Source organism: Colletes latitarsis, chromosome 1 (genome assembly GCF_051014445.1).
Source record: "Colletes latitarsis isolate SP2378_abdomen chromosome 1, iyColLati1, whole genome shotgun sequence".
NCBI classification, from domain to species: domain Eukaryota; kingdom Metazoa; phylum Arthropoda; class Insecta; order Hymenoptera; family Colletidae; genus Colletes; species Colletes latitarsis.
In genome coordinates, this window is record NC_135134.1 from 7,644,593 (window position 1) to 7,669,185 (window position 24,593).

The following is a 24,593-nucleotide window of genomic DNA, read 5'->3' on the forward strand; positions in this document are numbered from 1 at the left end:
GGTTTCGATGAATATTTCAGAGGATAACGCATGTTATGTCTAGGTTAGGCCTGGGATTTGCCCTCATCAGACACATACTTTCGCATTCTCCACATACTTGTTGAACATATCCTGGGTTTTTTCTGGTTTGGATCACGTAGTAATGTGGTACCACGCTGAAACATTCAATTAGACCTGGTCTTGATAAATATTTTAGAGGATAACGCATGTTAGGTCTCGGTTAGGTCTAGGATTTGCCCTCCACAGGCTCATACTTTCGCACATCTCTCATACTTGATGGCTAGATCCTGGGCTTTTACTGGATTGGATCACGTAGTAATGTGGTACCACACTGAAACAGTCCATTAAACCTGGTTTCGATGAATATTTTACAGGATAACGCATGTGAAGTCTGAGATAGGTCTGGGATTTTCCCTCATCAGGCTCATAGTTTCGGGTTTTTCACATACTTGTAGAACAGATCCTGGGTTCTTTCTGGTTTGGATCACGTAGTAATGTGCTACCACACTGAAACAGGCCATTAAACCTGGTTTCGATCAATATTTCAGAGAATAACGCATGTTAGGTCATGGTTTGGTCTGGGATTTGCCCTCATCAGGGTCATACTTTCGCATTTTTCACATACTTGTTGAACAGATTCTGGGTTTTTTTTGGTTTGGATCACGTAGTAATGTGGTACCACACTGAAACATTCAATTAAACCTGGTTTCGATCAATATTTTAGGAGATAACGCATGTTATGTCTATGTTGGGCCTGGGATCTGCCTTTATCAGACACATACTTTCGCATTTTTCACATACTTGATGAACAGATCCCTGGCTTTTTCTGGTTTGGATTACGTAGTAATGTGGTACTACACTGAAACAGTCCATTAAACCTGGTTTCGATCAATATTTTAGAGGATAACGCATGTGAAGTCTGAGATAGGTCTGGGATTTTCCCTCATCAGGCTCATAGTTTCGGGTTTTTCACATACTTGTAGAACAGATCCTGGGTTCTTTCTGGTTTGGATCACGTAGTAATGTGGTACCACACTGAAACAGGCCATTAAACCTGGTTTCGATCAATATTTTAGAGAATAACGCATGTTAGGTCATGGTTAGGTCTGGGATTTGCCCTCATCAGGGTCATACTTTCGCATATTTCACATACTTGTTGAACAGATCCCGGGTTTTTCTGTTTTGTATCACGCAGTAATGTGGTACCACCATGAACCAGTGCATTAAACCTGGTTTCCATCAATATTTTAGAGCACAACGCAAGTTAGGTCTGGGATAGGTCTGGGATTTGCTCTCATCAGGGTCATACTTTCGCATTTTTCACATACTTGTTGAACAGATCCCTGGCTTATTCTGGTTTGGATCGTGTACTAATGTGGTACCACACTGAAACAGTCCATTAAACCTGGTTTGGATCAATATTTTAGAGAATAACTCATGTTAGGCCTGGGTTAGTTCTAGGATTTGCCCTGAATAGGCTCATACTTTCGCATATTTCTCATACTTGATGGCTAGATCCTGGGCTTTTTCTGGATTGGATCACGCAGTAATGTGTTACCACTCTGAAACAGTCCATTAAACCTAGTATCGATCAATATTTTAGAGGATATCGCATGTTAGGTCTAGGTTAGGCCTGGGATTTGCCCTCATCAGACACATACTTTCGCATTCTCCACATACTTGTTGAACATATCCTGGGTTTTCTCTGGTTTGGATCACGTAGTAATGTGGTACCACACTGAAACATTCAACTAGACCTGGTCTTGATAAATATTTTAGAGGATAACGCATGTTAGGTCTGGGTTAGGTCTAGGATTTGCCCCCATCAGGGTCATACTTTCGCACATTTCTCATACTGAAGGCTAGATCCTGGGCTTTTTCTGGATTGGATCACGTAGTAATGTGGTACCACACTGAAACAGTCCATTAAACCTGGTTTCGATCAATATTTTACAGGATAACGCATGTTATGTCTAGGTTAGGCCTGGGATTTACCCTGATCAGACACATACTTTCGCATTCTCCACATACTTGTTGAACAGATCCTGGGTTTTTTCTGGATTGGATCACGTCGTAATGTGGTATCACACTGAAACATTCAATTAAACCTGGTTTCAAACAATATTTTAGGAGATAACGCATGTTATGTCTAGGTTGGGCCTGGGATTTGCCTTCATCAGACACATACTTTCGCATTTCTCACATACTTGATGAACAGATCCCTGGCTTTTTCTGGTTTGGATCACGTAGTAATGTGGTACCACACTGAAACAGTCCATTAAACCTGGTTTCGATCAATATTTTAGAGGATAACGCATGTGAAGTCTGAGATAGGTCTGGGATTTTCCCTCATCAGGCTCATAGTTTCGGGTTTTTCACATACTTGTAGAACAGATCCTGGGTTTTTTCTGGTTTGGATCACGTAGTAATGTGGTACCACACTGAAACAGTCCATTAAACCTGGTTTCGATCAATATTTTAGAGAATAACGCATATTAGGTCATGGTTAGGTCTGGGATTTGCCCTCATCAGGGTCATACTTTCGCATATTTCACATACTTGTTGAACAGATCCTGGGTTTTTCTGGTTTGTATCACGCAGTAATGTGGTACCACAATGAACCAGTGCATTAAACCTGGTTTCCATCAATATTTTAGAGGACAACGCAAGTTAGGTTTGGGATAGGTCTGTGATTTGCCCTCATCAGGGTCATACTTTCGCGTTTTTCACATACTTGTCGAACAGATCCCTGGCTTATTCTGGTTTGGTTCCCGTAGTAATGTGGTACCACACGGAAACAGTCCATTAAACCTGGTTTCGATGAATATTTCAGAGGATAACGCATGTTATGTCTAGGTTAGGCCTGGGATTTGCCCTCATCAGACACATACTTTCGCATTCTCCACATACTTGTTGAACATATCCTGGGTTTTTTCTGGTTTGGATCACGTAGTAATGTGGTACCACACTGAAACATTCAATTAGACCTGGTCTTGATAAATATTTTAGGGGATAACGCATGTTAGGTCTGGGTTAGGTCTAGGATTTGCCCTCCACAGGCTCATACTTTCGCACATCTCTCATACTTGATGGCTAGATCCTGGGCTTTTACTGGATTGGATCACGTAGTAATGTGGTACCACACTGAAACTGTCCATTAAACCTGGTTTCGATGAATATTTTACAGGATAACGCATGTTATGTCTAGGTTAGGCCTGGGATTTACTCTGATCAGACACATACTTTCGCATTCTCCACATACTTGTTGAACAGATCCTGGGTTTTTTCTGGATTGGATCACGTCGTAATGTGGTATCACACTGAAACATTCAATTAAACCTGGTTTCGATCAATATATTCGGAGGTAACGCATGTTATGTCTAGGTTGGGCCTGGGATTTGCCTTCATCAGACACATACTTTCGCATTTTTAACATACTTGATGAATAGATCCCTGGCTTTTTCTGGTTTGGATCACGTAGTAATGTGGTACCACACTGAAACAGTCCATTACCCCTGGTTTCGATCAATATTTTAGAGGATAACGCATGTGAAGTCTGAGATAGGTCTGGGATTTTCCCTCATCAGGCTCATAGTTTCGGGTTTTTCACATACTTGTAGAACAGATCCTGGGTTTTTTCTGGTTTGGATCACGTAGTAATGTAGTACCACACTGAAACACTCCATTAGACCTGGTTTCGATCAATATTTTAGAGAATAACGCATGTTAGGTCATCGTTAGGTCTGGGATTTGCCATCATCAGGGTCATACTTTCGCATATTTCACATACTTGTTGAACAGATCCTGGGTTTTTCTGGTTTGTATCACGCAGTAATGTGGTACCACAATGAACCAGTGCATTAAACCTGGTTTCCATCAATATTTTAGAGGACAACGCAAGTTAGGTCTGGGATAGGTCTGGGATTTGCCCTCACCAGGGTCATACTTTCGCATTTTTCACATACTTGTTGAACAGTTCCTGGGTTTTTCTGGTTTGGATCACGTAGTAATGTGGTACCACACTGAAACAGTCCATTAAACCTAGTTTCAATGAATATTTTAGAGGATAACGCATGTTAGGTCTAGGTTAGGCCTGGGATTTGCCCTCATCAGGGTCATACTTTCGCGTTTTTCACATACTTGTAGAACAGATCCTGGGTTTTTTCTGGATTGGATCACGTCGTAATGTGGTATCACACTGAAACATTCAATTAAACCTGGTTTCGATCAATATTTTAGGAGATAACGCATGTTATGTCTAGGTTGGGCCTGGGATTTGCCTTCATCAACACACATACTTTCGCATTTTTCACATACTTGATGAATAGATCCCTGGCTTTTTCTGGTTTGGATCACGTAGTAATGTGGTACCACACTGAAACAGTCCATTACCCCTGGTTTCGATCAATATTTTAGAGGATAACGCATGTGAAGTCTGAGATAGGTCTGGGATTTTCCCTCATCAGGCTCATAGTTTCGGGTTTTTCACATACTTGTAGAACAGATCCTGGGTTTTTTCTGGTTTGGATCACGTAGTAATGTAGTACCACACTGAAACACTCCATTAGACCTGGTTTCGATCAATATTTTAGAGAATAACGCATGTTAGGTCATCGTTAGGTCTGGGATTTGCCATCATCAGGGTCATACTTTCGCATATTTCACATACTTGTTGAACAGATCCTGGGTTTTTCTGGTTTGTATCACGCAGTAATGTGGTACCACAATGAACCAGTGCATTAAACCTGGTTTCCATCAATATTTTAGAGGACAACGCAAGTTAGGTCTGGGATAGGTCTGGGATTTGCCCTCATCAGGGTCATACTTTCGCATTTTTCACATACTTGTTGAACAGATCCTGGGTTTGTCTGGTTTGGATCACGTAGTAATGTGGTACCACACTGAAACAGTCCATTAAACCTAGTTTCAATGAATATTTTAGAGGATAACGCATGTTAGGTCTAGGTTAGGCCTGGGATTTGCCCTCATCAGGGTCATACTTTCGCGTTTTTCACATACTTGTAGAACAGATCCTGGGTTTTTTCTGGATTGGATCACGTCGTAATGTGGTATCACACTGAAACATTCAATTAAACCTGGTTTCGATCAATATTTTAGGAGATAACGCATGTTATGTCTAGGTTGGGCCTGGGATTTGCCTTCATCAACACACATACTTTCGCATTTTTCACATACTTGATGAACGGATCCCTGGCTTTTTCTGGTTTGGATCACGTAGTAATGTGGTACTACACTGAAACAGTCCATTAAACCTGGTTTCGATCAATATTTTAGAGGATAACGCATGTGAAGTCTGAGATAGGTCTGGGATTTTCCCTCATTAGGCTCATAGTTTCGGGTTTTTCACATACTTGTAGAACAGATCCTGGGTTCTTTCTGGTTTGGATCACGTAGTAATGTGGTACCACACTGAAACAGGCCATTAAACCTGGTTTCGATCAATATTTTAGAGAATAACGCATGTTAGGTCATGGTTAGGTCTGGGATTTGCCCTCATCAGGGTCATACTTTCGCATATTTCACATACTTGTTGAACAGATCCCGGGTTTTTCTGGTTTGTATCACGCAGTAATGTGGTACCACAATGAACCAGTGCATTAAACCTGGTTTCCATCAATATTTTAGAGGACAACGCAAGTTAGGTCTGGGATAGGTCTGGGATTTGCCCTCATCAGGGTCATACTTTCGCGTTTTTCACATACTTGTTGAACAGATCCCTGGCTTATTCTGGTTTGGATCGTGTACTAATGTGGTACCACACTGAAACAGTCCATTAAACCTGGTTTCTATCAATATTTTAGAGGATAACGCATGTTATGTCTGGGATAGGTCTGGGATTTGCCCTCATCAGGCTCATAGTTTCGCGTTTTTCACATACTTGTTGAACAGATTCTGGGTTTTTTCTGGTTTGGATCACGTAGTAATGTGGTACCACACTGAAACATTCAATTAAACCTGGTTTCGATCATATTTTAGGAGATAACGCATGTTATGTCTATGTTCGGCCTGGGATTTGCCTTTATCAGACACATACTTTCGCATTTTTCACATACTTGATGAACAGATCCCTGGCTTTTTCTGGTTTGGATTACGTAGTAATGTGGTACTACACTGAAACAGTCCATTAAACCTGGTTTCGATCAATATTTTAGAGGATAACGCATGTGAAGTCTGAGATAGGTCTGGGATTTTCCCTCATCAGGCCCATAGTTTCGGGTTTTTCACATACTTGTAGAACAGATCCTGGGTTTTTTCTGGTTTGGATCACGTAGTAATGTGGTACCACACTGAAACAGGCCATTGAACCTGGTTTCGATCAATATTTTAGAGAATAACGCATGTTAGGTCATGGTTAGGTCTGGGATTTGCCCTCATCAGGGTCATACTTTCGCATATTTCACATACTTGTTGAACAGATCCCGGGTTTTTCTGGTTTATATCACGCAGTAATGTGGTACCACAATGAACCAGTGCATTAAACCTGGTTTCCATCAATATTTTAGAGGACAACGCAAGTTAGGTCTGGGATAGGTCTGGGATTTGCCCTCATCAGGGTCATACTTTCGCATTTTTCACATACTTGTTGAACAGATCCTGGGTTTTTCTGGTTTGGATCACGTAGTAATGTGGTGCCACACTGATACATTCAACTAAATCTGGTCTTGATAAATATTTTAGAGGATAACGCATGTTAGGTCTAGGTTAGGCCTAGGATTTGCCCTCATCAGACACATGCTTTCGCATTCTCCACATACTTGTTGAACATATCCTGGGTTTTTTCTGGTTTGGATCACGTAGTAATGTGGTACCACACTGAAACGTTCAATTAGACCTGGTCTTGATAAATATTTTAGAGGATAACGCATGTTAGGTCTGGGTTAGGTCTAGGATTTGCCCTCCACAGGCTCATTCTTTCGCACATTTCTCATACTTGATGGATAGATCCTGGGCTTTTTCTGGATTGGATGACGTAGTAATGTGGTACCACATTGAAACAATCCATTAAACCTGGTTTCGATGAATATTTTACAGGATAACGCATGTTATGTCTAGGTTAGGCCTGGGATTTACCCTGATCAGACACATACTTTCGCATTCTCCACATACTTGTTGAACAGATCCTGGGTTTTTCTGGTTTGTATCACGCAGTAATGTGGTACCACAATGAACCAGTGCATTAAACCTGGTTTACATCAATATTTTAGAGGACAACGCATGTTAGGTCTGGGATAGGTCTGGGATTTGCCCTCATCAGGGTCATACTTTCGCATACTTTTCACATACTTGTTGAACAGATCCTGGGTTTTTCTGGTTTGGATCACGTAGTAATGTGGTACCACACTGAAACAGTCCATTAAACCTTGTTTCAATGAATATTTTAGAGGATAACGCATGTTAGGTCTAGGTTAGGCCTGGGATTTGCCCTCATCAGGGTCATACTTTCGCGTTTTTCACATACTTGTTGAACAGATCCCTGGCTTATTCTGGTTTGGATCGTGTACTAATGTGGTACCACACTGAAACAGTCCATTAAACCTGGTTTGGATCAATATTTTAGAGAATAACTCATGTTAGGCCTGGGTTAGTTCTAGGATTTGCCCTGAATAGGCTCATACTTTCGCATATTTCTCATACTTGATGGCTAGATCCTGGGCTTTTTCTGGATTCGATCACGCAGTAATGTGTTACCACTCTGAAACAGTCCATTAAACCTAGTATCGATCAATATTTTAGAGGATATCGCATGTTAGGTCTAGGTTAGGCCTGGGATTTGCCCTCATCAGACACATACTTTCGCATTCTCCACATACTTGTTGAACATATCCTGGGTTTTCTCTGGTTTGGATCACGTAGTAATGTGGTACCACACTGAAACATTCAACTAGACCTGGTCTTGATAAATATTTTAGAGGATAACGCATGTTAGGTCTGGGTTAGGTCTAGGATTTGCCCCCATCAGGGTCATACTTTCGCACATTTCTCATACTGAAGGCTAGATCCTGGGCTTTTTCTGGATTGGATCACGTAGTAATGTGGTACCACACTGAAACAGTCCATTAAACCTGGTTTCGATCAATATTTTACAGGATAACGCATGTTATGTCTAGGTTAGGCCTCGGATTTACCCTGATCAGACACATACTTTCGCATTCTCCACATACTTCTTGAACAGATCCTGGGTTTTTTCTGGATTGGATCACGTCGTAATGTGGTATCACACTGAAACATTCAATTAAACCTGGTTTCAACAATATTTTAGGAGATAACGCATGTTATGTCTAGGTTGGGCCTGGGATTTGCCTTCATCAGACACATACTTTCGCATTTTTCACATACTTGATGAACAGATCCCTGGCTTTTTCTGGATTGGATCACGTAGTAATGTGGTACCACACTGAAACAGTCCATTAAACCTGGTTTCGATCAATATTTTAGAGGATAACGCATGTGAAGTCTGAGATAGGTCTGGGATTTTCCCTCATCAGGCTCATAGTTTCGGGTTTTTCACATACTTGTAGAACAGATCCTGGGTTTTTTCTGGTTTGGATCACGTAGTAATGTGGTACCACACTGAAACAGTCCATTAAACCTGGTTTCGATCAATATTTTAGAGAATAACGCATGTTAGGTCACGGTTAGGTCTGGGATTTGCCCTCATCAAGGTCATACTTTCGCATATTTCACATACTTGTTGAACAGATCCTGGGTTTTTCTGGTTTGGATCACGTAGTAATGTGGTACCACACTGAAACAGTCCATTAAACCTAGTTTCAATGTATATTTTAGAGGATAGCGCATGTTATGTCCAGGTTAGGCCTGGGATTTGCCCTCATCAGGGTCATACTTTCGCGTTTTTCACATACTTGTCGAACAGATCCCTGGCTTATTCTGGTTTGGTTCCCGTAGTAATGTGGTACCACACGGAAACAGTCCATTAAACCTGGTTTCGATGAATATTTCAGAGGATAACGCATGTTATGTCTAGGTTAGGCCTGGGATTTGCCCTCATCAGACACATACTTTCGCATTCTCCACATACTTGTTGAACAGATCCTGGGTTTTTTCTGGATTGGATCACGTCGTAATGTGGTATCACACTGAAACATTCAATTAAACCTGGTTTCGATCAATATATTAGGAGATAACGCATGTTATGTCTAGGTTGGGCCTGGGATTTGCCTTCATCAGACACATACTTTCGCATTTTTAACATACTTGATGAACAGATCCCTGGCTTTTTCTGGTTTGGATCACGTAGTAATGTGGTACCACACTGAAACATTCAATTAGACCTGGTCTTGATAAATATTTTAGGGGATAACGCATGTTAGGTCTGGGTTAGGTCTAGGATTTGCCCTCCACAGGCTCATACTTTCGCACATCTCTCATACTTGATGGCTAGATCCTGGGCTTTTACTGGATTGGATCACGTAGTAATGTGGTACCACACTGAAACTGTCCATTAAACCTGGTTTCGATGAATATTTTACAGGATAGCGCATGTTATGTCTAGGTTAGGCCTGGGATTTACTCTGATCAGACACATACTTTCGCATTCTCCACATACTTGTTGAACAGATCCTGGGTTTTTTCTGGATTGGATCACGTCGTAATGTGGTATCACACTGAAACATTCAATTAAACCTGGTTTCGATCAATATATTAGGTGATAACGCATGTTATGTCTAGGTTGGGCCTGGGATTTGCCTTCATCAGACACATACTTTCGCATTTTTAACATACTTGATGAACAGATCCCTGGCTTTTTCTGGTTTGGATCACGTAGTAATGTGGTACCACACTGAAACAGTCCATTACCCCTGGTTTCGATCAATATTTTAGAGGATAACGCATGTGAAGTCTGAGATAGGTCTGGGATTTTCCCTCATCAGGCTCATAGTTTCGGGTTTTTCACATACTTGTAGAACAGATCCTGGGTTTTTTCTGGTTTGGATCACGTAGTAATGTAGTACCACACTGAAACACTCCATTAGACCTGGTTTCGATCAATATTTTAGAGAATAACGCATGTTAGGTCATCGTTAGGTCTGGGATTTGCCCTCATCAGGGTCACACTTTCGCATATTTCACATACTTGTTGAACAGATCCTGGGTTTTTCTGGTTTGTATCACGCAGTAATGTGGTACCACAATGAACCAGTGCATTAAACCTGGTTTCCATCAATATTTTAGAGGACAACGCAAGATAGGTCTGGGATAGGTCTGGGATTTGCCCTCATCAGGGTCATACTTTCGCATTTTTCACATACTTGTTGAACAGATCCTGGGTTTTTCTGGTTTGGATCACGTAGTAATGTGGTACCACACTGAAACAGTCCATTAAACCTAGTTTCAATGAATATTTTAGAGGATAACGCATGTTAGGTCTAGGTTAGGCCTGGGATTTGCCCTCATCAGGGTCATACTTTCGCGTTTTTCACATACTTGTTGAACAGATCCCTGGCTTATTCTGGTTTGGATCGTGTACTAATGTGGTACCACACTGAAACAGTCCATTAAACCTGGTTTCTATCAATATTTTAGAGGATAACGCATGTTATGTCTGGGATAGGTCTGGGATTTGCCCTCATCAGGCTCATAGTTTCGCGTTTTTCACATACTTGTTGAACAGATTCTGGGTTTTTTCTGGTTTGGATCACGTAGTAATGTGGTGCCACACTGATACATTCAACTAAATCTGGTCTTGATAAATATTTTAGAGGATAACGCATGTTAGGTCTAGGTTAGGCCTGGGATTTGCCCTCATCAGACACATGCTTTCGCATTCTCCACATACTTGTTGGACATATCCTGGGTTTTTTCTGGTTTGGATCACGTAGTAATGTGGTACCACACTGAAACGTTCAATTAGACCTGGTCTTGATAAATATTTTAGAGGATAACGCATGTTAGGTCTGGGTTAGGTCTAGGATTTGCCCTCCACAGGCTCATTCTTTCGCACATTTCTCATACTTGATGGATAGATCCTGGGCTTTTTCTGGATTGGATGACGTAGTAATGTGGTACCACATTGAAACAATCCATTAAACCTGGTTTCGATGAATATTTTACAGGATAACGCATGTTATGTCTAGGTTAGGCCTGGGATTTACCCTGATCAGACACATACTTTCGCATTCTCCACATACTTGTTGAACAGATCCTGGGTTTTTCTGGTTTGTATCACGCAGTAATGTGGTACCACAATGAACCAGTGCATTAAACCTGGTTTCCATCAATATTTTAGAGGACAACGCATGTTAGGTCTGGGATAGGTCTGGGATTTGCCCTCATCAGGGTCATACTTTCGCATACTTTTCACATACTTGTTGAACAGATCCTGGGTTTTTCTGGTTTGGATCACGTAGTAGTGTGGTACCACACTGAAACAGTCCATGAAACCTTGTTTCAATGAATATTTTAGAGGATAACGCATGTTAGGTCTAGGTTAGGCCTGGGATTTGCCCTCATCAGGGTCATACTTTCGCGTTTTTCACATACTTGTTGAACAGATCCCTGGCTTATTCTGGTTTGGATCGTGTACTAATGTGGTACCACACTGAAACAGTCCATTAAACCTGGTTTGGATCAATATTTTAGAGAATAACTCATGTTAGGCCTGGGTTAGTTCTAGGATTTGCCCTGAATAGGCTCATACTTTCGCATATTTCTCATACTTGATGGCTAGATCCTGGGCTTTTTCTGGATTGGATCACGCAGTAATGTGTTACCACTCTGAAACAGTCCATTAAACCTAGTATCGATCAATATTTTAGAGGATATCGCATGTTAGGTCTGGGTTAGGTCTAGGATTTGCCCCCATCAGGGTCATACTTTCGCACATTTCTCATACTGAAGGTTAGATCCTGGGCTTTTTCTGGATTGGATCACGTAGTAATGTGGTACCACACTGAAACAGTCCATTAAACCTGGTTTCGATCAATATTTTAGAGGATAAGGCATGTTATGTCTGGGATAGGTCTGGGATTTGCCCTCATCAGACTCATAGTTTCGCGTTTTTCACATACTTGTTGAACAGATTCTGGGTTTTTTCTGGTTTGGATCACGTAGCAATGTGGTACCACACTGAAACATTCAACTAAATCTGGTCTTGATAAATATTTTGGAGGATAACGCATGTTAGGTCTAGGTTAGGCCTGGGATTTGCCCTCATCAGACACATACTTTCGCATTCTTCACATACATGTAGAACGGATCCTGGGTTTTTTCTGGTTTGGATCACGTAGTAATGTGGTACCACACTGAAAAAGTCCATTAAACCTGGTTTCGATGAATATTTTAGAGAATAACTCATGTTTGGTCTAGGTTAGGTCTGGGATTTGCTCTCATCAGGCTCGTACTTTCGCATATTTCTCATACCTGATGGCCAGATTCTGGCCTTTTTCTGGTTTGGATCACGTAGCAATGTAGTACCACACTGAAACATTCAACTAAATCTGGTCTTGATAAATATTTTAGAGGATAACCCATGTTAGGTCTAGGTTAGGCCTGGGATTTGCCCCCATCAGGGTCATAATTTCGCACATTTCTCATACTTGATGGCTAGATCCTGGGCTTTTTCTGGATTGGATCACGTAGTAATGTGGTACCACACTGAAACAGTCCATTAAACCTATTTTCGATGAATATTTTAGAGGATAACGCATGCTAGGTCTAGGTTAGGCCTGGGATTTGCCCTCATCAGACACATACTTTCGCATTCTTCACATACATGTAGAACGGATCCTGGGTTTTTTCTGGTTTGGATCACGTAGTAATGTGGTACCACACTGAAAAAGTCCATTAAACCTGGTTTCGATCAATATTTTAGAGGATAACGCATGTTATGTCTGGGATAGGTCTGGGATTTGCCCTCATCAGGCTCATAGTTTCGCGTTTTTCACATACTTGTTGAGCAGATTCTGGGTTTTTTCAGGTTTGCATCACGTAGTAATGTGGTACGACACTGAAACAGTCCATTAAACCTTGTTTCAATGAATATTTTAGAGGATAACGCATGCTAGGTCTAGGTTAGGCCTGGGATTTGCCCTCATCAGGGTCATACTTTCGCGTTTTTCACATACTTGTTGAACAGATCCCTGGCTTATTCTGGTTTGGATCGTGTACTAATGTGGTACCACACTGAAACAGTCCATTAAACCTGGTTTGGATCAATATTTTAGAGAATAACTCATGTTAGGCCTGGGTTAGTTCTAGGATTTGCCCTGAATAGGCTCATACTTTCGCATATTTCTCATACTTGATGGCTAGATCCTGGGCTTTTTCTGGATTGGATCACGCAGTAATGTGTTACCACTCTGAAACAGTCCATTAAACCTAGTATCGATCAATATTTTAGAGGATATCGCATGTTAGGTCTAGGTTAGGCCTGGGATTTGCCCTCATCAGACACATACTTTCGCATTCTCCACATACTTGTTGAACATATCCTGGGTTTTCTCTGGTTTGGATCACGTAGTAATGTGGTACCACACTGAAACATTCAACTAGACCTGGTCTTGATAAATATTTTAGAGGATAACGCATGTTAGGTCTGGGTTAGGTCTAGGATTTGCCCCCATCAGGGTCATACTTTCGCACATTTCTCATACTGAAGGCTAGATCCTGGGCTTTTTCTGGATTGGATCACGTAGTAATGTGGTACCACACTGAAACAGTCCATTAAACCTGGTTTCGATCAATATTTTACAGGATAACGCATGTTATGTCTAGGTTAGGCCTCGGATTTACCCTGATCAGACACATACTTTCGCATTCTCCACATACTTCTTGAACAGATCCTGGGTTTTTTCTGGATTGGATCACGTCGTAATGTGGTATCACACTGAAACATTCAATTAAACCTGGTTTCAACAATATTTTAGGAGATAACGCATGTTATGTCTAGGTTGGGCCTGGGATTTGCCTTCATCAGACACATACTTTCGCATTTTTCACATACTTGATGAACAGATCCCTGGCTTTTTCTGGATTGGATCACGTAGTAATGTGGTACCACACTGAAACAGTCCATTAAACCTGGTTTCGATCAATATTTTAGAGGATAACGCATGTGAAGTCTGAGATAGGTCTGGGATTTTCCCTCATCAGGCTCATAGTTTCGGCTTTTTCACATACTTGTAGAACAGATCCTGGGTTTTTTCTGGTTTGGATCACGTAGTAATGTGGTACCACACTGAAATAGTCCATTAAACCTGGTTTCGATCAATATTTTAGAGAATAACGCATGTTAGGTCATGGTTAGGTCTGGGATTTGCCCTCATCAAGGTCATACTTTCGCATATTTCACATACTTGTTGAACAGATCCTGGGTTTTTCTGGTTTGGATCACGTAGTAATGTGGTACCACACTGAAACAGTCCATTAAACCTAGTTTCAATGTATATTTTAGAGGATAGCGCATGTTATGTCCAGGTTAGGCCTGGGATTTGCCCTCATCAGGGTCATACTTTCGCGTTTTTCACATACTTGTCGAACAGATCCCTGGCTTATTCTGGTTTGGTTCCCCTAGTAATGTGGTACCACACGGAAACAGTCCATTAAACCTGGTTTCGATGAATATTTCAGAGGATAACGCATGTTATGTCTAGGTTAGGCCTGGGATTTGCCCTCATCAGACACATACTTTCGCATTCTCCACATACTTGTTGAACATATCCTGGGTTTTTTCTGGTTTGGATCACGTAGTAATGTGGTACCACACTGAAACATTCAATTAGACCTGGTCTTGATAAATATTTTAGGGGATAACGCATGTTAGGTCTGGGTTAGGTCTAGGATTTGCCCTCCACAGGCTCATACTTTCGCACATCTCTCATACTTGATGGCTAGATCCTGGGCTTTTACTGGATTGGATCACGTAGTAATGTGGTACCACACTGAAACTGTCCATTAAACCTGGTTTCGATGAATATTTTACAGGATAGCGCATGTTATGTCTAGGTTAGGCCTGGGATTTACTCTGATCAGACACATACTTTCGCATTCTCCACATACTTGTTGAACAGATCCTGGGTTTTTTCTGGATTGGATCACGTCGTAATGTGGTATCACACTGAAACATTCAATTAAACCTGGTTTCGATCAATATATTAGGAGATAACGCATGTTATGTCTAGGTTGGGCCTGGGATTTGCCTTCATCAGACACATACTTTCGCATTTTTAACATACTTGATGAACAGATCCCTGGCTTTTTCTGGTTTGGATCACGTAGTAATGTGGTACCACACTGAAACAGTCCATTACCCCTGGTTTCGATCAATATTTTAGAGGATAACGCATGTGAAGTCTGAGATAGGTCTGGGATTTTCCCTCATCAGGCTCATAGTTTCGGGTTTTTCACATACTTGTAGAACAGATCCTGGGTTTTTTCTGGTTTGGATCACGTAGTAATGTAGTACCACACTGAAACACTCCATTAGACCTGGTTTCGATCAATATTTTAGAGAATAACGCATGTTAGGTCATCGTTAGGTCTGGGATTTGCCCTCATCAGGGTCACACTTTCGCATATTTCACATACTTGTTGAACAGATCCTGGGTTTTTCTGGTTTGTATCACGCAGTAATGTGGTACCACAATGAACCAGTGCATTAAACCAGGTTTCCATCAATATTTTAGAGGACAACGCAAGTTAGGTCTGGGATAGGTCTGGGATTTGCCCTCATCAGGGTCATACTTTCGCATTTTTCACATACTTGTTGAACAGATCCTGGGTTTTTCTGGTTTGGATCACGTAGTAATGTGGTACCACACTGAAACAGTCCATTAAACCTAGTTTCAATGAATATTTTAGAGGATAACGCATGTTAGGTCTAGGTTAGGCCTGGGATTTGCCCTCATCAGGGTCATACTTTCGCGTTTTTCACATACTTGTTGAACAGATCCCTGGCTTATTCTGGTTTGGATCGTGTACTAATGTGGTACCACACTGAAACAGTCCATTAAACCTGGTTTCTATCAATATTTTAGAGGATAACGCATGTTATGTCTGGGATAGGTCTGGGATTTGCCCTCATCAGGCTCATAGTTTCGCGTTTTTCACATACTTGTTGAACAGATTCTGGGTTTTTTCTGGTTTGGATCACGTAGTAATGTGGTGCCACACTGATACATTCAACTAAATCTGGTCTTGATAAATATTTTAGAGGATAACGCATGTTAGGTCTCGGTTAGGCCTGGGATTTGCCCTCATCAGGGTCATACTTTCGCGTTTTTCACATACTTGTTGAACAGATCCCTGGCTTATTCTGGTTTGGATCGTGTACTAATGTGGTACCACACTGAAACAGTCCATTAAACCTGGTTTGGATCAATATTTTAGAGAATAACTCATGTTAGGCCTGGGTTAGTTCTAGGATTTGCCCTGAATAGGCTCATACTTTCGCATATTTCTCATACTTGATGGCTAGATCCTGGGCTTTTTCTGGATTGGATCACGCAGTAATGTGTTACCACTCTGAAACAGTCCATTAAACCTAGTATCGATCAATATTTTAGAGGATATCGCATGTTAGGTCTGGGTTAGGTCTAGGATTTGCCCCCATCAGGGTCATACTTTCGCACATTTCTCATACTGAAGGTTAGATCCTGGGCTTTTTCTGGATTGGATCACGTAGTAATGTGGTACCACACTGAAACAGTCCATTAAACCTGGTTTCGATCAATATTTTAGAGGATAAGGCATGTTATGTCTGGGATAGGTCTGGGATTTGCCCTCATCAGACTCATAGTTTCGCGTTTTTCACATACTTGTTGAACAGATTCTGGGTTTTTTCTGGTTTGGATCACGTAGCAATGTGGTACCACACTGAAACATTCAACTAAATCTGGTCTTGATAAATATTTTGGAGGATAACGCATGTTAGGTCTAGGTTAGGCCTGGGATTTGCCCTCATCAGACACATACTTTCGCATTCTTCACATACATGTAGAACGGATCCTGGGTTTTTTCTGGTTTGGATCACGTAGTAATGTGGTACCACACTGAAACAGTCCATTAAACCTATTTTCGATGAATATTTTAGAGGATAACGCATGCTAGGTCTAGGTTAGGCCTGGGATTTGCCCTCATCAGACACATACTTTCGCATTCTTCACATACATGTAGAACGGATCCTGGGTTTTTTCTGGTTTGGATCACGTAGTAATGTGGTACCACACTGAAAAAGTCCATTAAACCTGGTTTCGATCAATATTTTAGAGGATAACGCATGTTATGTCTGGGATAGGTCTGGGATTTGCCCTCATCAGGCTCATAGTTTCGCGTTTTTCACATACTTGTTGAGCAGATTCTGGGTTTTTTCTGGTTTGCATCACGTAGTAATGTGGTACGACACTGAAACATTCAATTAGACCTGGTCTTGACAAATATTGTGGAGGATAACGCATGCTAGGTCTAGGTTAGGCCTGGGATTTGCCCTCATCAGGGTCATACTTTCGCGTTTTTCACATACTTGTTGAACAGATCCCTGGCTTATTCTGGTTTGGATCGTGTACTAATGTGGTACCACACTGAAACAGTCCATTAAACCTGGTTTGGATCAATATTTTAGAGAATAACTCATGTTAGGCCTGGGTTAGTTCTAGGATTTGCCCTGAATAGGCTCATACTTTCGCATATTTCTCATACTTGATGGCTAGATCCTGGGCTTTTTCTGGATTGGATCACGCAGTAATGTGTTACCACTCTGAAACAGTCCATTAAACCTGGTTTGGATCAATATTTTAGAGAATAACTCATGTTAGGCCTGGGTTAGTTCTAGGATTTGCCCTGAATAGGCTCATACTTTCGCATATTTCTCATACTTGATGGCTAGATCCTGGGCTTTTTCTGGATTGGATCACGCAGTAATGTGTTACCACTCTGAAACAGTCCATTAAACCTAGTATCGATCAATATTTTAGAGGATATCGCATGTTAGGTCTGGGTTAGGTCTAGGATTTGCCCCCATCAGGGTCATACTTTCGCACATTTCTCATACTGAAGGTTAGATCCTGGGCTTTTTCTGGATTGGATCACGTAGTAATGTGGTACCACACTGAAACAGTCCATTAAACCTGGTTTCGATCAATATTTTAGAGGATAAGGCATGTTATGTCTGGGATAGGTCTGGGATTTGCCCTCATCAGACTCATAGTTTCGCGTTTTTCACATACTTGTTGAACAGATTCTGGGTTTTTTCTGGTTTTTATCACGTAGCAATGTGGTACCACACTGAAACATTCAACTAAATCTGGTCTTGATAAATATTTTGGAGGATAACGCATGTTAGGTCTAGGTTAGGCCTGGGATTTGCCCTCATCAGACACATACTTTCGCATTCTTCACATACATGTAGAACGGATTCGGGGTTTTTTCTGGTTTGGATCACGTAGTAATGTGGTACCACACTGAAAAAGTCCATTAAACCTGGTTTCGATGAATATTTTAGAGAATAACTCATGTTTGGTCTAGGTTAGGTCTGGGATTTGCTCTCATCAGGCTCGTACTTTCGCATATTTCTCATACTTGATGGCTAGATCCTGGGCTTTTTCTGGATTGGATCACGTAGTAATGTGGTACCACACTGAAACAGTCCATTAAACCTATTTTCGATGAATATTTTAGAGGATAGCGCATGCTAGGTCTAGGTTAGGCCTGGGATTTGCCCCCATCAGGGTCATAATTTCGCGATTTTCACATACTTGTTGAACAGATCCCTGGCTTATTCTGGTTTGGATCATGTGCTAATGTGGTACCACACTGAAACAGTCCATTAAACCTGGTTTGGATCAATATTTTAGAGAATAGCTCATGATAGGTCTGGGTTAAGTCTAGGATTTGCCCTCAGCAGGCTCGTACTTTCGCATATTTCTCATACCTGCTGGCCAGATTCTGGCCTTTTTCTGGTTTGGATCACGTAGCAATGTAGTACCACACTGAAACATTCAACTAAATCTGGTCTTGATAAATATTTTAGAGGATAACCCATGTTAGGTCTAGGTTAGGCCTGGGATTTGCCCCCATCAGGGTCATAATTTCGCACATTTCTCATACTTGATGGCTAGATCCTGGGCTTTTTCTGGATTGGATCACGTAGTAATGTGGTACCACACTGAAACAGTCCATTAAACCTATTTTCGATGAATATTTTAGAGGATAACGCATGCTAGGTCTAGGTTAGGCCTGGGATTTGCCCTCATCAGACACATACTTTCGCATTCTTCACATACATGTAGAACGGATCCTGGGTTTTTTCTGGTTTGGATCACGTAGTAATGTGGTACCACACTGAAAAAGTCCATTAAACCTGGTTTCGATCAATATTTTAGAGGATAACGCATGTTATGTCTGGGATAGGTCTGGGATTTGCCCTCATCAGGCTCATAGTTTCGCGTTTTTCACATACTTGTTGAGCAGATTCTGGGTTTTTTCTGGTTTGCATCACGTAGTAATGTGGTACGACACTGAAACATTCAATTAGACCTGGTCTTGACAAATATTGTGGAGGATAACGCATGCTAGGTCTAGGTTAGGCCTGGGATTTGCCCTCATCAGGGTCATACTTTCGCACATTTCTCATACTGAAGGTTAGATCCTGGGCTTTTTCTGGATTGGATCACGTAGTAATGTGGTACCACACTGAAACAGTCCATTAAACCTGGTTTCGATCAATATTTTAGAGGATAAGGCATGTTATGTCTGGGATAGGTCTGGGATTTGCCCTCATCAGACTCATAGTTTCGCGTTTTTCACATACTTGTTGAACAGATTCTGGGTTTTTTCTGGTTTGGATCACGTAGCAATGTGGTACCACACTGAAACATTCAACTAAATCTGGTCTTGATAAATATTTTGGAGGATAACGCATGTTAGGTCTAGGTTAGGCCTGGGATTTGCCCTCATCAGACACATACTTTCGCATTCTTCACATACATGTAGAACGGATCCTGGGTTTTTTCTGGTTTGGATCACGTAGTAATGTGGTACCACACTGAAAAAGTCCATTAAACCTGGTTTCGATGAATATTTTAGAGAATAACTCATGTTTGGTCTAGGTTAGGTCTGGGATTTGCTCTCATCAGGCTCGTACTTTCGCATATTTCTCATACCTGATGGCCAGATTCTGGCCTTTTTCTGGTTTGGATCACGTAGCAATGTAGTACCACACTGAAACATTCAACTAAATCTGGTCTTGATAAATATTTTAGAGGATAACCCATGTTAGGTCTAGGTTAGGCCTGGGATTTGCCCCCATCAGGGTCATAATTTCGCACATTTCTCATACTTGATGGCTAGATCCTGGGCTTTTTCTGGATTGGATCACGTAGTAATGTGGTACCACACTGAAACAGTCCATTAAACCTATTTTCGATGAATATTTTAGAGGATAACGCATGCTAGGTCTAGGTTAGGCCTGGGATTTGCCCTCATCAGACACATACTTTCGCATTCTTCACATACATGTAGAACGGATCCTGGGTTTTTTCTGGTTTGGATCACGTAGTAATGTGGTACCACTCTGAAAAAGTCCATTAAACCTGGTTTCGATCAATATTTTAGAGGATAACGCATGTTATGTCTGGGATAGGTCTGGGATTTGCCCTCATCAGGCTCATAGTTTCGCGTTTTTCACATACTTGTTGAGCAGATTCTGGGTTTTTTCTGGTTTGCATCACGTAGTAATGTGGTACGACACTGAAACATTCAATTAGACCTGGTCTTGACAAATATTGTGGAGGATAACGCATGCTAGGTCTAGGTTAGGCCTGGGATTTGCCCTCATCAGGGTCATACTTTCGCGTTTTTCACATACTTGTTGAACAGATCCCTGGCTTATTCTGGTTTGGATCGTGTACTAATGTGGTACCACACTGAAACAGTCCATTAAACCTGGTTTGGATCAATATTTTAGAGAATAACTCATGTTAGGCCTGGGTTAGTTCTAGGATTTGCCCTGAATAGGCTCATACTTTCGCATATTTCTCATACTTGATGGCTAGATCCTGGGCTTTTTCTGGATTCGATCACGCAGTAATGTGTTACCACTCTGAAACAGTCCATTAAACCTAGTATCGATCAATATTTTAGAGGATATCGCATGTTAGGTCTAGGTTAGGCCTGGGATTTGCCCTCATCAGACACATACTTTCGCATTCTCCACATACTTGTTGAACATATCCTGGGTTTTCTCTGGTTTGGATCACGTAGTAATGTGGTACCACACTGAAACATTCAACTAGACCTGGTCTTGATAAATATTTTAGAGGATAACGCATGTTAGGTCTGGGTTAGGTCTAGGATTTGCCCCCATCAGGGTCATACTTTCGCACATTTCTCATACTGAAGGCTAGATCCTGGGCTTTTTCTGGATTGGATCACGTAGTAATGTGGTACCACACTGAAACAGTCCATTAAACCTGGTTTCGATCAATATTTTACAGGATAACGCATGTTATGTCTAGGTTAGGCCTGGGATTTACCCTGATCAGACACATACTTTCGCATTCTCCACATACTTGTTGAACAGATCCTGGGTTTTTTCTGGATTGGATCACGTCGTAATGTGGTATCACACTGAAACATTCAATTAAACCTGGTTTCAAACAATATTTTAGGAGATGACGCATGTTATGTCTAGGTTGGGCCTGGGATTTGCCTTCATCAACACACATACTTTCGCATTTTTCACATACTTGATGAATAGATCCCTGGCTTTTTCTGGTTTGGATCACGTAGTAATGTGGTACCACACTGAAACAGTCCATTACCCCTGGTTTCGATCAATATTTTAGAGGATAACGCATGTGAAGTCTGAGATAGGTCTGGGATTTTCCCTCATCAGGCTCATAGTTTCGGGTTTTTCACATACTTGTAGAACAGATCCTGGGATTTTTCTGGTTTGGATCACGTAGTAATGTAGTACCACACTGAAACACTCCATTAGACCTGGTTTCGATCAATATTTTAGAGAATAACGCATGTTAGGTCATCGTTAGGTCTGGGATTTGCCATCATCAGGGTCATACTTTCGCATATTTCACATACTTGTTGAACAGATCCTGGGTTTTTCTGGTTTGTATCACGCAGTAATGTGGTACCACAATGAACCAGTGCATTAAACCTGGTTTCCATCAATATTTTAGAGGACAACGCAAGTTAGGTCTGGGATAGGTCTGGGATTTGCCCTCATCAGGGTCATACTTTCGCATTTTTCACATACTTGTTGAACAGATCCTGGGTTTGTCTGGTTTGGATCACGTAGTAATGTGGTACCACACTGAAACAGTCCATTAAACCTAGTTTCAATGAATATTTTAGAGGATAACGCATGTTAGGTCTAGGTTGGGCCTGGGATTTGCCCTCATCAGGGTCATACTTTCGCGTTTTTCACATACTTGTAGAACAGATCCTGGGTTTTTTCTGGATTGGATCACGTCGTAATGTGGTATCACACTGAAACATTCAATTAAACCTGGTTTCGATCAATATTTTAGGAGATAACGCATGTTATGTCTAGGTTGGGCCTGGGATTTGCCTTCATCAACACACATACTTTCGCATTTTTCACATACTTGATGAACGGATCCCTGGCTTTTTCTGGTTTGGATCACGTAGTAATGTGGTACTACACTGAAACAGTCCATTAAACCTGGTTTCGATCAATATTTTAGAGGATAACGCATGTGAAGTCTGAGATAGGTCTGGGATTTTCCCTCATTAGGCTCATAGTTTCGGGTTTTTCACATACTTGTAGAACAGATCCTGGGTTTTTTCTTGTTTGGATCACGTAGTAATGTGGTACCACACTGAAACAGGCCATTAAACCTGGTTTCGATCAATATTTTAGAGAATAACGCATGTTAGGTCATGGTTAGGTCTGGGATTTGCCCTCATCAGGGTCATACTTTCGCATATTTCACATACTTGTTGAACAGATCCCGGGTTTTTCTGGTTTGTATCACGCAGTAATGTGGTACCACAATGAACCAGTGCATTAAACCTGGTTTCCATCAATATTTTAGAGGACAACGCAAGTTAGGTCTGGGATAGGTCTGGGATTTGCCCTCATCAGGGTCATACTTTCGCGTTTTTCACATACTTGTTGAACAGATCCCTGGCTTATTCTGGTTTGGATCGTGTACTAATGTGGTACCACACTGAAACAGTCCATTAAACCTGGTTTCTATCAATATTTTAGAGGATAACGCATGTTATGTCTGGGATAGGTCTGGGATTTGCCCTCATCAGGCTCATAGTTTCGCGTTTTTCACATACTTGTTGAACAGATTCTGGGTTTTTTCTGGTTTGGATCACGTAGTAATGTGGTACCACACTGAAACATTCAATTAAACCTGGTTTCGATCATATTTTAGGAGATAACGCATGTTATGTCTATGTTCGGCCTGGGATTTGCCTTTATCAGACACATACTTTCGCATTTTTCACATACTTGATGAACAGATCCCTGGCTTTTTCTGGTTTGGATTACGTAGTAATGTGGTACTACACTGAAACAGTCCATTAAACCTGGTTTCGATCAATATTTTAGAGGATAACGCATGTGAAGTCTGAGATAGGTCTGGGATTTTCCCTCATCAGGCCCATAGTTTCGGGTTTTTCACATACTTGTAGAACAGATCCTGGGTTTTTTCTGGTTTGGATCACGTAGTAATGTGGTACCACACTGAAACAGGCCATTAAACCTGGTTTCGATCAATATTTTAGAGAATAACGCATGTTAGGTCATGGTTAGGTCTGGGATTTGCCCTCATCAGGGTCATACTTTCGCATATTTCACATACTTGTTGAACAGATCCCGGGTTTTTCTGGTTTATATCACGCAGTAATGTGGTACCACAATGAACCAGTGCATTAAACCTGGTTTCCATCAATATTTTAGAGGACAACGCAAGTTAGGTCTGGGATAGGTCTGGGATTTGCCCTCATCAGGGTCATACTTTCGCATTTTTCACATACTTGTTGAACAGATCCTGGGTTTTTCTGGTTTGGATCACGTAGTAATGTGGTGCCACACTGATACATTCAACTAAATCTGGTCTTGATAAATATTTTAGAGGATAACGCATGTTAGGTCTAGGTTAGGCCTAGGATTTGCCCTCATCAGACACATGCTTTCGCATTCTCCACATACTTGTTGAACATATCCTGGGTTTTTTCTGGTTTGGATCACGTAGTAATGTGGTACCACACTGAAACGTTCAATTAGACCTGGTCTTGATAAATATTTTAGAGGATAACGCATGTTAGGTCTGGGTTAGGTCTAGGATTTGCCCTCCACAGGCTCATTCTTTCGCACATTTCTCATACTTGATGGATAGATCCTGGGCTTTTTCTGGATTGGATGACGTAGTAATGTGGTACCACATTGAAACAATCCATTAAACCTGGTTTCGATGAATATTTTACAGGATAACGCATGTTATGTCTAGGTTAGGCCTGGGATTTACCCTGATCAGACACATACTTTCGCATTCTCCACATACTTGTTGAACAGATCCTGGGTTTTTCTGGTTTGTATCACGCAGTAATGTGGTACCACAATG